This window comes from Engystomops pustulosus, chromosome 7 (genome assembly GCF_040894005.1).
Source record: "Engystomops pustulosus chromosome 7, aEngPut4.maternal, whole genome shotgun sequence".
Taxonomy (NCBI): domain Eukaryota; kingdom Metazoa; phylum Chordata; class Amphibia; order Anura; family Leptodactylidae; genus Engystomops; species Engystomops pustulosus.
In genome coordinates, this window is record NC_092417.1 from 47202146 (window position 1) to 47215848 (window position 13703).

Here is a 13703-nt window from a genome sequence, read left to right on the forward strand (position 1 = left end):
ACCCCTATAGGGGTTTTATTCCTCATACAATGTACTGCAAAATGACCCCTAGAGGGGTCTTATTCCTCATACAGTGGGGCAGATTTATCAAGCTGTCTGAAAGTCAGAATATTTCTAGTTGCCCATGGCAACCAATCACAGCTCCCCTTTAAAATATTCATGAGCACTGGTAAAATGAAAGCTGAGCTGTGATTGGTTGCCATGGGCAACTAGAAATATTCTGACTTTCAGACAGCTTGATAAATCTGCCCCATCTGCAATGCTACTATATAGCAGTACGTTGTAAATATACTACTTCCCCATTACACCCTGCATCTGAGAGGCTCACAGCTGTCTTTACAATCAGGGCAGCAATCTGTTTAAATGCCACGGTCAGGTTTCACCATGGCATCTAAAAGTTTGACAGCAGCAATTGGTACAGATTGTGGCTGTTAGTAGTGGGTTACCTGCATATAGAGCTTTGTGAGCCCTGCCCATACAGCCTAAAGCCTTATTAACATTATAGTTAAAAAAAACGGTCATATGCCTTTCATTAAAAAGTATAGCATGTTCTAGTCAGTACCGTTTTTCATGTATCACTCATAGGGGGATATTTATCAGAAATGTTGAAGAGCAGAACAGTTCTGTTTTTCGTGGCTGTGAAGTGGCTTTGTTATATGAATAAAACCTTTAAAGTTCACTTCCAACAAATAATTGATATTGTTTGAAGGAGAAAATTATTACTTCAAATGAAAAAAAAATTATTTCAAACCTTGTCAATGTCTGGACTATGTTTTCTATTCATTTTTCAAATGAATTGCAAAATAAATAGAAAATATTGTCCAGACATTGACAAGGTATGGAATAATAATTTTGATCTTCAAGCTTTGTGTTCATCAAAGAATGCTCTATTTTCTGTAATTCCAGCATTGCAGACCTTTGGCCTTTTAGCTGTTAAAGGGAACCTGTCACCAGGAGACCCATTTTTAGCACTCCACCAGTCCCCACAGAGCATAGTACATACACTGCCAAAGTGTTTTTGTATTAAAAATTGGTTTTACAGAAGAAAAGATATGTTATATTGTACCTTTGTAGGCTTCTATCCAGTCCATACACATTATATACTTGAGCTTGTCTAGAAACATTCTGATAGGGGGCGCTGGGGGGCTGAGCTACGTTTGGAGGATGCTTTTACAACCCGCTGCTGCTACTGCTGTCATTAATCTCTGAAACCCTCTAGTACAATGTTGTGTCTCTGTATCTATGTACCCAAAGATGGCCCACAGAGAGTCCCTAGGGACATAATTTGTGAGATATCTTGTAGTGAAGGCTATGATTGTGTGCCAGAAAGGTTGAATAACGGAACAAGCCCACATACATTGCTGAAAGTGGACAACCTCTTTAACGACAGTATGACGTAATGTGACTGGCTTAATTAATATTTGCCCTAAAAGCACTAAAATTAACATGCGCATGACTACTAAGTATTATTCTATGAGTGCTTACAGCATAGAACTATAGTTATTATCTCATCTTATATAAGTATTTCTCATGTGTAATATTTATGCTTTACCTTATCCCTTTCCACTATTCCTTGAGGGAAGATGACACATATCATATAAAATAAGATCTCCAAGAAACGGTAATAAAGAACATACATGGGCAGAGACAAGACTAAAACTACAGCAGGAGAGAAAGCAGCTGTGAAATTCCACATGGATTGGTCTTTACATAAACCACAGGACCAAAGCTGGCAGCATGGGATCAAAACCAATAAACAAGCCAGGGTCAAGGCAAGGTGCACACAGAGCAGTGTGGAACACCAGGGGTCAGTCCAAATAATCAGAAAAGAGCACAATCAAGGTCACAAGGAATCTGAGTCAAGAAAGATGAGGATCAGATCCGGGATCAAAAGTCATCACAAGATTGTTATGGAACCAGAATATGAGAATAACCAGAAAGTAGAGGCACAGCATCCAGGGCAAAGAACAAATAACAATGATCTGATAAATGGATGAAGGCAGGAAGTAACTTCTATAGGTCAGGACCTTCTTTAACAAGGTTCAGGTGCAGGACGTTCATAATGGTTTCTTTACTAAGAGACATATGGGGTGGGTTATTTATAAAGCCTTGTTCTCCACTACTGCTTGACATACAATGAAAAGGGTTAAGACCTAGACTGCAGGTGTATGATAACCCTCTAAACAGTTTGTAGAGTTTGTGTATTGTTCTATTGGGGAATTATTAGTTAATAATGGGGTGAAGGGGAGCCATTCATAAGTGATCTAAACCAGGGGTCCCCAAACTTTTTGCATAGGGGGCCGTTCACTGTCCCTCTCAGACAATTGGAGGGCCGGGTAAATGCGGTACATGTGACCACATCCGTAATACACTGCCCCCCCCCCTCAATTAATTATTTAATATACTGCCCCCCTTGTGAACTATTTTATATATTGGCCCAATGAATTAATAAATTGGGTCAATTAATTATTAAATATACTGGGACGCCTCTCCATTAATTATTTCCCATGCTGCCCCCCATTAATTACCAGACTGTCCCCCACCATTAATTATTTTATATGTCCCCCCACCATTAATTATTTTATATGTCCCCCGCCACCATAAGTTATTTTATATACCCCCCACCATTAGTTGTTTTATATGCCCCCCATTAGTTATTTTATATACCCCCCCAATTAGTTGTTTTATATGTACCCCCCCACCATTAGTTGTTTTATATGTACCCCCATTAGTTATTTTATATACCCCCCACCATTAGTTGTTTTATATGTACCCCCCCCACCATTAGTTGTTTTATATGTCCCCCCCGCATCATTAGTTTTTTTATATGCCCCCCATTAGTTATTTTATATACCCCCCCACTATTAGTTGTTTTATATGCCCCCCCATCATTAGTGATTTTATATGTGTCCCCCCCGCTAAATTAGTTATTTTATATACCCCCCACCATTAGTTGTTTTATATGTTGCTCCCATAATGCATTGTTTCATATATTAGGGTCCCCCGGCTGGCACAATAATTTTACTGCTGTTTAAAAAAAAAAAATCCTAAATTCACCTCTGGTTTCCGCATGTCCTTTCTTCTTGCGGCTGCCGGACAGCAAGGGTTGCGTGGCCGCGTGATGACGTTATTTTCGCGTTATTTTCCGGCCACACCGCTCCACCTGCAATAATAGTGCTCAAGCGGCCGGAAACGGCCGCATCGAGCACTATACAGTGACGGGCAGGAGCTTCCTGTCCGGACGGAGGCTCCTGCCCGACTGCCAAAGGCCGCGGCCAGATGCGATGGGGGCCGCATAGAAACGGTCCACGGTGTATATATATATACACAGATTACGCAGCACTACACAGTGCCAAATCAGTCCCTGTCCCCAATGGGGCTCACAATCTAACCAACCTACCAGTATGTTTTGGAAAGTGGGAGGAAACCAGAGGGAGGAAACCCATGCAAACACAGAGAGAACATACAAACTCTTTGCACATTGAGGTCACTGTACAGGAGAGCGAGGAGATAAGCTGTGACATCATCTATTGTCAGTAGTGATGTAATGATGGCTCAGTGTTATCTGTATAGAGGTCATTGTACAGGGAGGGGAGGAGATAAGCTGTGACATCATCTATTGTCAGTAGTGATGCAATGATGGGTCAGTGTTATCTATATAGAGGTCATTGTACAGGGAGGGGGAGGAGATAAGCTGTGACATCATCTATTGTCAGTAGTGATGCAATGATGGGTCAGTGTTATCTATATAGAGGTCATTTTCAATGAAGGGGAGGAGATAAGCTGTGACATCATCTATTGTCAGTAGTGATGTAATGATGGGTCAGTGTTATCTATATAGAGGTCATTGTACAGGGGGGAGGAGGAGATAAGCTGTGACATCATCTATTGTCAGTAGTGATGTAATGTTGGGTCAGTGTTATCTATATAGAGGTCATTGTACAGGGAGGGGGAGGAGATAAGCTGTGACATCATCTATTGTCAGTAGTGATGTAATGATGGGTCAGTGTTATCTATATAGATGTAATTGTACAGGGAGGAGGAGGAGATAAGCTGTGACATCATCTATTGTCAGTAGTGATGTAATGATGGATCAGTGTTATCTATATAGATGTAATTGTACAGGGAGAGGGAGGAGATAAGCTGTGACATCATCTATTGTCAGCAGTGATGTAATGATGGGTCAGTGTTATCTATATAGAGGTCATTGTACAGGAAGGAGGAGGAGATAATCTGTGACATCATATATTGTCAGAAGGGATATAATGATGTCAGTGGTTTTATCTAAATAGCCAATGAAAATAAATACTTTTCATTGATGATAAAATCATTTAAAGAGAACCTACCACCACGAATCTACTTATAAAGGTAGATCGGGTGGTAGGTGGATGTAAGGGACGTGAGGAGAGCTCTTTTTAGAGCTAATCCTCACGTCCCCGCTAACTTTTGGGAAACTTTATTAACCTAATATGTAAATTTAGTTATGCGGCTACTGGGGCGTGGAGTAGCCGGCACGAGGCTACACAGCGCGGCTACTCCACGCCCCAGTAGCCACGTTACTCCTCCTACCCTGTTGTGTGTGGCGCGCAGCTCCTCGTAGCTGCGCGCCCTCGTCCGATATGATGGCGTTCTGCGCATGCGCAGAACGCCGGCTGAGCAGTCCCAGCTCCGAGGCCGGAGCTACTGCGCATGCACAGTAGCCGGCTTTTCAGACGAGGGCGCGCAGCTACGAGGAGCTGCGCGCCGGACACAACAGGGGAGGAGGAGTAATGTGGCTACTGGGGCGTGGAGTAGCCGCGCTGTGTAGCTTCGTGCCGGCTACTCCACGCCCCAGTAGCCGCATAACTAAATTTACATATTAGGTTAATAAAATTTCCCAAAAGTCAGCGGGGACGTGAGGATTAGCTCTAAAAAGAGCTCTCCTCACGTCCCTTACATCCACCTACCACCCGATCTACCTTTATAGGTAGATTCGTGGTGGTAGGTTCCCTTTAAGATTCCTAAAAAATATGTTTTTTTTATAATAAATATAAATCTTAATTTCTATAATGTCATAATATACTTCAGTACTCAGGCAAAATATGCCATTACAGAGTAATACCATGGTCAGATGAAGGGTCCTGCTTGCCAGAGCTTACAATCACAATACAGTCACATGTATTACAGTACATTATAACATTATATCAGCAATGTTTAAAAACAATTTGATTTTCTGGTTGTGCATTCATTTTAGGGTGGATCTCATCTAATACTATGCTGTCCAATGTGAGAGCTTCATAGTAAAGGGGCAAGTCAGTTCTCCAAAAACAGCTTCTAAAGAAAGCCTGCCACCAGGATGAAGGATTGTAAGCCGAGCACACTTACATGCTGGTGTGCACCCCTCTGGCAGGATCGGCTCTTCTTTTAGCTTCTTATGCCCTTGGTTTTACAAAGGCTTTAAAAATTATGCAAATCAGCTTGAGGGGCTCCAGGCTCCATAGATGTTATCGTAGACTGGAGCCCCTTAGGCTTATTTGCATATTTTCTAAAGTCTTTTTTCATAAACATAAGGGCATAAGAAGCTAAAAGAAAAGCAGATCCTGCCAGGGGGGGCACACACCAGTATGTAAGTGTGCTTGGTTTACAATCCTTCATCCTGATGGTAGATTTCCTTTAACAACTACAATGGGAAGAGAGCAGCTGGTAGACTCTGACAGAAGAATTATCAGTCTGGCCAAGCTGATAATAAAAATTTAATAGCTTAATATATATTTTTTTACTTTCTTCTGTTCAGAGATATCACTATTGTAACCCTATCCTATCCTCAATACCTTCACCAAAAAAAAAAAAAAGTTCAAATCAGGTTATGTAAAAAAATAAAATTGATTGTTAGTTGACCCGAGACTAAAAGATGAGCTCACAGTACAGCTGTACACGATTTTTTAAAGGGTAAATAGAGAATTCCCTGTGGCGATGATATATTGAACATTACATTTAGAACCACTTGTTTTCACATGTTATTTATATGACCTACATTCCATAGACTTTTAGAGGGAAATGTGAATTAACAGAGACATAAATTACATTATGAGGCAGGAAGAGCAGAAGATCATGGGAAGATCTTTTCTGTGCGATACTACATACTGCAAACCTTGTAGGCAAAGTTTGGTATTTTGTTAACTAGGATTTTTTATAGAACATGCCAAAATGATGTCACAGGGAATGAGTCTGAGTTATATAGGCTGCAGAAATTGTCAGTGACTCTCAGGACAAAGCTGCTCTCTGCAATACTTTCTATATGAACAAATATATCATTTCAAGGCTGTGTATGTATGGCAGAAGAAGAGAACTGTGAAGCAGGTGATGTATATATATAACAATATATAATAATTGTGTGCCCACTAATCTGGGCTGACGGGTCCTCCCAACTTTATATTAGCCACTAGTGTGGTAGTTACACCAATGCCATCATCCCCAAAATCTTCTCTACTTGAGCCATGTGAACAATTCCCTACAGCCGAAAAGAGATCTTCACTTGCCCCTCGATGTCAGAGGCAATGGCACTTGCTTATATGTTCTGATTGCTGTGTTCCTCCTTTTATCCAAGAAGAAGTTAAAGGGGTTGTCCACTTCAATCAAGCAATTAATTAATCATTAGTTAATCATTGATATTGTTTGTGTAATAAAAAGTCATGCAATTTTCAAATATACTACATAACCTACATACTGGTAGGTTGATTAGATTGTGAGCCCCATTGGGGACAGGGACTGATTTGGGAATCTCTGTGCAGCGCTGTGTAATCTGTGTGCGCTATATAAAAAAAGGAATTATTATTAATTAATGGCCACTAGATCCTAGGCTTTCTGCACAAAACAGATACAATATCGGGCCACAAACAATGTGGCCTTTTGTTTGTGGCCAATTTGTCTTCAGGTTGTGAGGTCCCCTCATTCACAAAAGACAGTAGACCAAAGACCACAGCTGTGTGTATGAGCCCATAGATATAAATGGGGACGAATGACTGCAAGAAACATCAGAACTGTCTCAGCTTTTTACTAATAGGTTCCCTGATAAAAACTGAATTCATAGAATGCCATATAAAGAATATCCTATAGATATCACTTTCTGTTCAGGTCTGACTCCACGAATCCTAAGAATGGAGGGTCTGCAGGCTGCTACCAGCCCCATGTACTTGAATGAAGCATTGGAATAACCTTGATTTGACTGGTCAATTTCACCTCTAAAGGTGTCTGTTTTGTGTTTTTTTTCTCCATATTTGTGAAGGAAACATCACTATACTGGGTTATGCTGATTTTTATCTCTGTGTAATGCAAACTTCCCTGTCATGTTTCCTGAACCGTTCCAGGTGCTCTGCAGCCTTGAGGCATGAAGTAGTATCTCCCATGCAGATGCACTCTGACATAGACATGGAAATGGTGAGCAGCAATGTTTAAACATCCTGTCATATACAAATCTTGCTCTGTTTGTATCTAGTGACCCATAATATGCTATGAAAACACTCCAGACACTACAGTATCTCCTCCACCAGCCTGCACTGTTGGTGAGCCGCATGGACCATGATCTTTCCAGCCGCTTGAAACAGCAAAAACTGGAAGCCATCAGATGGGACAATATTTTTCCAATCCTCCTATAATAATAAATAATAATAATTCTTTTATTTATATAGCGCACACAGATTCCTATGTACAATGTTTGTGTTCCTTATCCCTATGCATTATACATACATCTGGTAACGAACAGCATTGGTTTGGCTTTCCACCACTATGTTAAGCTTATGAATTGCCCCCCACTATTAATCCTGTGTTCTTTGTGTCAGTGCCTATTGATAAAGCCATGAAATGTCATTCTGCATTCATGGTGACCACGTGGAGGTCTTCTGTCACTCATGGAGAGTTCAAAGGTACTTAAAAGACAAGTCGTATACCATCATTTCCTAATTTACAGTGAATGTAATTGTTTCTGAGCACTAGTGATCCACCCAAGTGAACAGGGCCGATTCCAGCCCAAGGCAAAAAAAAGCCTCCCACCACCAGACAACCCCTCATCCCTTATATATCTGGCCTACTGTACTTACAGCCACATCTTTAAGTATCTACAACCTGATCAAAAAATGATGACAGAATGACTAAAAACTTATACCATCCCCAAAAGTGTCACCAGCTCACATTCAGGAGGCAGACATGGCCCACTGGCTCTCTGTGACTGACACTACACATGCTAAGAGCTAGGAGGTCAGTGACACTGGCAGAAATACTACCATATGCTCCATCAGGAAGAGAACTTCATCATGACTTCTCTTGACTGCTGAATTTGCCACCAGAATGAATTATAGTATGTACAGCATCCAGGGCCGGCTCCAGGCTTTAGTGGGCCCCTGGGCGACAGAGCTCTAGTGGGCCCCTTTATGGGCCGCCCTCCAGTAGTCACACTGCACCCCCCCCCTCCCCCGGGTGGACACACTGCCCCCCATCCCCGTGTACACATCCCCCCTCCTGTATACACACTGCCCCTCCTCCCCCTGTATACACACTGCCACCCCTCCCCCTGTATACACAGTGCCCCCCCTCCTCCTGTATACACAGTGCCCCCCTCCTCCTGTATACACACTGCCCCCCTCCTGTATACACACTGCCCCCTCCTCCTCCTGTATACACACTGCCCCTCCTCCCCCTGTATACACACTGCCACCCCTCCCCCTGTATACACAGTGCCCCCCTCCTCCTGTATACACAGTGCCCCCCTCCCCCTGTATACACACTGCCCCTCCTCCTGTATACACACTGCCCCCTCCTCCTCCTGTATACACACTGCCCCCTCCTCCTCCTGTATACACACTGCCCCCTCCTCCTCCTGTATACACACTGCCCCCCCTCCTCCTGTATACACACTGCCCCCCTCCTCCTGTATACACACTGCCCCCCCCTCCTCCTGTATACACACTGCCCCCCCTCCTCCTGTATACACACTGCCCTCCTCCTCCTGTATACACACTGCCACCCCTCCCCCTGTATACACACTTCCCCCCTCCTCCTCCTGTATACACACTGCCCCCCCTCCTCCTGTATACACACTGCCCCCCCTCCTCCTGTATACACACTGCCCCCCCTCCTCCTGTATACACACTGCCCCCCCTCCTCCTGTATACACACTGCCCCCCCTCCTCCTGTATACACTCTTCCCCCCCCCCCCCTATTCCTGTATATTCCCTGGCCCCTGTAAGTCTCCCCCTCACCTCACTGATGCAGGTCTCTCTGTGTGGTCACTGCTTTCCCCGGCAGGTCATGTGACCATGACTTCATCACAGGTCCTTCAACCTCTCATGCTGCAGCTCCTGCCGGGGAAAGCAGTGAGTGACTACACATGTTCTCATTGCGATCTGTGTCTGGAGGACACAGATCGCAATGAGAGAGGGAAGGAACCTCCCGGGCAGCGGGGCAGATGTCCTGCTGACCCGGGGAGATCCGGGGACCCGAGTGGGCCCCTCCATTACCCCGGGGCCCCGGCACTTGCCCGGGTTAGCCGGGTGCTGGTGCCGGGCCTGACAGCATCCCCCATTTATTATATATGATGGACCCCCTAAACTGATTACACACACCCTAATTAATATATCTATCTATATCATAAACAGCATCCTCCTTATTTATAAATGTATCAAAAAAATCACCTCTTCTTCAAGTAAACTATATATAGTTGATGAATTCTACAAATTTACATGTGGATCTAACATTGATTTTCATCCAGATTTTATTTTGAATCCACTTTGGAGGAGTCTGTAACGATGTGTATTAAATCTTTAAAAAAGGGAACATGTCAGCAGAAGTTGACCTAATAAACCACTACCAGTATGTTGACAAGCGGCGTAACGCCTTCCAGATCATGTTTCTTTCATGACCCAGTGTGGTGGCATCATCCAGAAAATCAACTTTGAAGTGAGATGTAAACTGGTTGTATAAAGTCAAGGAGGCGGAGATAATAACACTGAAGTTAAACTCTCTCTTCCTCAGAAAGCCCCCTTTGCTGTAGTTGATGGTCCTGCATCCAGAGACATCCCTAACGAGATCTCCTGAAGTCCTGTGCATGATGTCAATCACAGAAGAGGAGGTGCTCAGAGCTCCCCATCTTGACTTTAATGTTAAAATCTCTGCCTCTTTTGTGACATCACATGACCAAGGACATAATGAGCCGTGCACCTGTGTGATATCACATGAATAGGGAAATAACAAGCCATGCACCCATGTGACATCACATGACCAGAGATATAAGGATCTGTGCACCTGTGTGACATCACATGACCAGGGATATAAGGAGCTGTGCACCTGTGTGACATCACATGACCAGAGATATAACGAGCTGTGCACCTGTGTGACATCACCTGACCAGGGATATAACGAGCTGTGCACCTGGGTGACATCACATAACCAAGGACCAGTTTTTATCCATTGGAGGTAAATGGTGAGGCTTCCTGTGGAATGGCATCAGGCGGAGATATGGAAGACAGCGAGGAATTGATACAGAGGATATGTGGGAAAGTTGTGTGGCTTTTCATTGCACAAACTATGTCAATTATTTGCCGAAAGTGAACCTATCATTATAAAGTGGAATTTCTCTTTATGAAAGATGCCAGAATTTTTCCCCATAAAATCATCCTTAACGTTTTCTTCTGGATATTTCCTCAACATTTTGCTGCTCTTGAAGAAATCTCCGCCTCCTTGACTTTATACAATCAATATACATCTCACTTCAAAGTTGATCACTGGACCATGAAAGAAACAAAAACTAGACAGTGTTACGTTGCTTATTAGGTGAGTTGTTTATGACAGTTTTAAATCTAAGGGATTAACCCCATGCTAGTGGTCCGATGAGGTCCAAGTAACCTCCGTCGGATCCCTCAATGGTCCCCGAGATGAATGGAGCAGACGGCCGTGCATGTCCATTCTGCTTCAGTCATCTCAAATCACTGGGACCCCCACCGATCATCAGATTAGGCCCCATCCTGTGGATAGGGACTAACTTATTTGGTGGGAAAACCCCTTTTCCCAGTAAAGGGCAGAAATCTTTATCTATTGTCTGAGGGTGTTCCCCTATGTGTTGAATCAATAAAAAAAAGGTTACGACCCCCTTGGCTAGTCACAGTGGCAATAAGAAATGTCATTTAGCATTTTGTACTTGGTTACAGGTCCTCCTTAAAAGGGTTTTCTGGGAATCCATGGGAGATTGAAAAAAATGCTACATCATCTCGGCTTTCAGTGTGTCATTGACACTCCTAAGTGTTGTCAGTCACAGGACCCACTGCACCCAACCAAGGGGTTCTGTTGTCATCAAACAAGTGAATTAACATGAACCGCTGATAGGGGAACACCTGCCATACAGTGAGTTGAGCCTTTTGCCTCCGGCAGCAACCCCCAGTAGGGGAATAGTCGGCCACTACATAAAAGGAATGGACACTTAAAATCAGTATCTCTTCGCATCTGTTGTGGATTTGCAAGGGAGATGCTGTGCCGATGACCTGCTTAATACAAAAATAACATTATTTATTACTATTGTACAGGGTGGAGAGGTGTTTCAATGGTTTTCCCCTGGCATTAGAGTGACGAGCTTCCACGGTGCCCCCCTGACACTACTAGCCCACCGGGGAGGATCACCACAGTGATTGGAGTAGATTTGAGGGAGAAAAACCACCTTAAAATCTGCTAAAATATGCACCATGTGACCCTGCTATTAGAATGCCTCTTGTTATTAAAATTTTGGGTGCTCATCTAAAGAGAGTTCAGTGGATCTGGGTTTGAGACCTAAATGAAAGGATTCAGAAGTGTTCTAGAATCTTATTTGTGCAATAAAGACCTAAATCCTTGTAATAAGTGCAATGTGCAGCCACATAACAAGGCTGTGGTGCAGGCAGCAGTGTTCCTCCCATAGCCTTCCCCCTGGTGATTCACACGCTGTTATGTCAGGACGTCACCGCTAGGTGGCAGTGGAGCACGCTGCGCTTTGTTGCTGCAGAGCCTCACTCCTCCTATTGTCAGCGGGCAATCCTATTCTGTGCTGTAGATAAGAGCCTCGCGCAGGGAAGCGCAGGGACGCTCCGTTTCTATTGTGGGGGTTGTAGTTCGGTAACGTTTTGTTTGAAGGCGCACAATCTCCGGTCTGGACTACAGCTCCCAGAATCCCGTGCGCGTTATCAGCTGCCCCTGCGCACAGACACAGAGAGAGAGTTGCAATTGTGTCCTATCACACCAAAGAGGGATGATGTCACCTGCAATCTGCGGGACGCCGCGGCTGGGAAGGAACGAGTTCAAATAGATCCCGGTGCCTAATGCCGTATCCAGCATGGAGGATTTCAGGTAGGCAGTGGCGGCTGCCCGTGCTTACAGCCAGTGTGTGTGCAGACAGGGCAGATCCAGGCAGCAGGGGCTCCGCTCCTGGGTGTGACAGCACTGCTTAATATGCAGGCGGACAGGGTCAGATTTGGGGGTCTGGGGGAGCAGCTGCTGTTGTAGGAGGGGGTGAGGGGAGCAGGCTGCAGCTCAGTTTACGTATAGGATCTCTGCTGCTATGCACTGGGTGCCTGCCCCTGCCCTCCCTGGCACTGGGTGCCTGCCCTCCTGCCCCTGCCCTCCCTGGCACTGGGTGCCTGCCCCTGCCCTCCCTGGCACTGGGTGCCTGCCCCTGCCCTCCCTGGCACTGGGTGCCTGCCCCTTCCCTCCCTGGCACTGGGTGCCTGCCCCTTCCCTCCCTGGCACTGGGTGCCTGCCCCTTCCCTCCCTGGCACTGGGTGCCTGCCCCTTCCCTCCCTGGCACTGGGTGCCTGCCCCTTCCCTCCCTGGCACTGGGTGCCTGCCCCTTCCCTCCCTGGCACTGGGTGCCTGCCCCTTCCCTCCCTGGCACTGGGTGCCTGCCCCTGCCCTCCCTGGCACTGGGTGCCTGCCCCTGCCCTCCCTGGCACTGGGTGCCTGGCGCTACCCCCTCCGGGGTACTGGGTGCCTGGCGCTACCCCCTCCGGGGTACTGGGTGCCTGGCGCTACCCCCTCCGGGGTACTGGGTGCCTGGCGCTACCCCCTCCGGGGTACTGGGTGCCTGGCGCTACCCCCTCCGGGGTACTGGGTGCCTGGCGCTACCCCCTCCGGGGTACTGGGTGCCTGGCGCTACCCCCTCCGGGGTACTGGGTGCCTGGCGCTACCCCCTCCGGGGTACTGGGTGCCTGGCGCTACCCCCTCTGGGGCACTGGGTGCCTGGCGCTACCCCCTCCGGGGCACTGGGTGCCTGGCGCTACCCCCTCCGGGGCACTGGGTGCCTGGCGCTACCCCCTCCGGGGCACTGGGTGCCTGGCGCTACCCCCTCCGGGGCACTGGGTGCCTGGCGCTACCCCCTCCGGGGCACTGGTCCAGAACATGGTGTTTTGTTCTGCAGGCAGTGTTTTTAGGGTGGATGGGAGAATATTTTGTCCATGTCATTATAGTATTTGTATGTCACCTGTATGGTCTGTGCTGCATTTCCTTCCTGCATGTTAGAGACAAGCCATTCATTCTGGTATCAGGGCACGGTCCTGACCTATACACAGAGATGTGCACACTTGTTGTTTGGGGCCCTATGGCCAACTGCCAGGTTCTGCGGTGATTCTGGACCATTTTTTACACTATTATATTTCCACACTAATATGGTTTGATATGTGGTTCCCTGTATATTCCCTGTGCTCCTGGGATTT

General features: G+C 45.9%; 2 protein-coding genes across 5 annotated transcripts in view; one reads left to right on the forward strand and one right to left on the reverse strand.

The window, feature by feature from the left end:
- The window catches only part of LOC140069734 (potassium channel, subfamily K, member 16-like), a 77867-nt gene that overhangs the window by 29911 nt on the left and 34253 nt on the right, over positions 1-13703 (reverse strand). The window lies entirely within an intron of this gene.
- The window catches only part of DAAM1 (dishevelled associated activator of morphogenesis 1), a 144739-nt gene continuing 143052 nt past the window's right edge, over positions 12017-13703 (forward strand). For all 4 annotated transcript variants that reach the window (XR_011848841.1, XM_072115781.1, XM_072115784.1 and 1 more), the window contains exon 1: positions 12017-12342. The gene's annotated coding sequence lies outside the window, so the exon portion shown is untranslated. The remainder of the gene's footprint in view (positions 12343-13703) is intronic.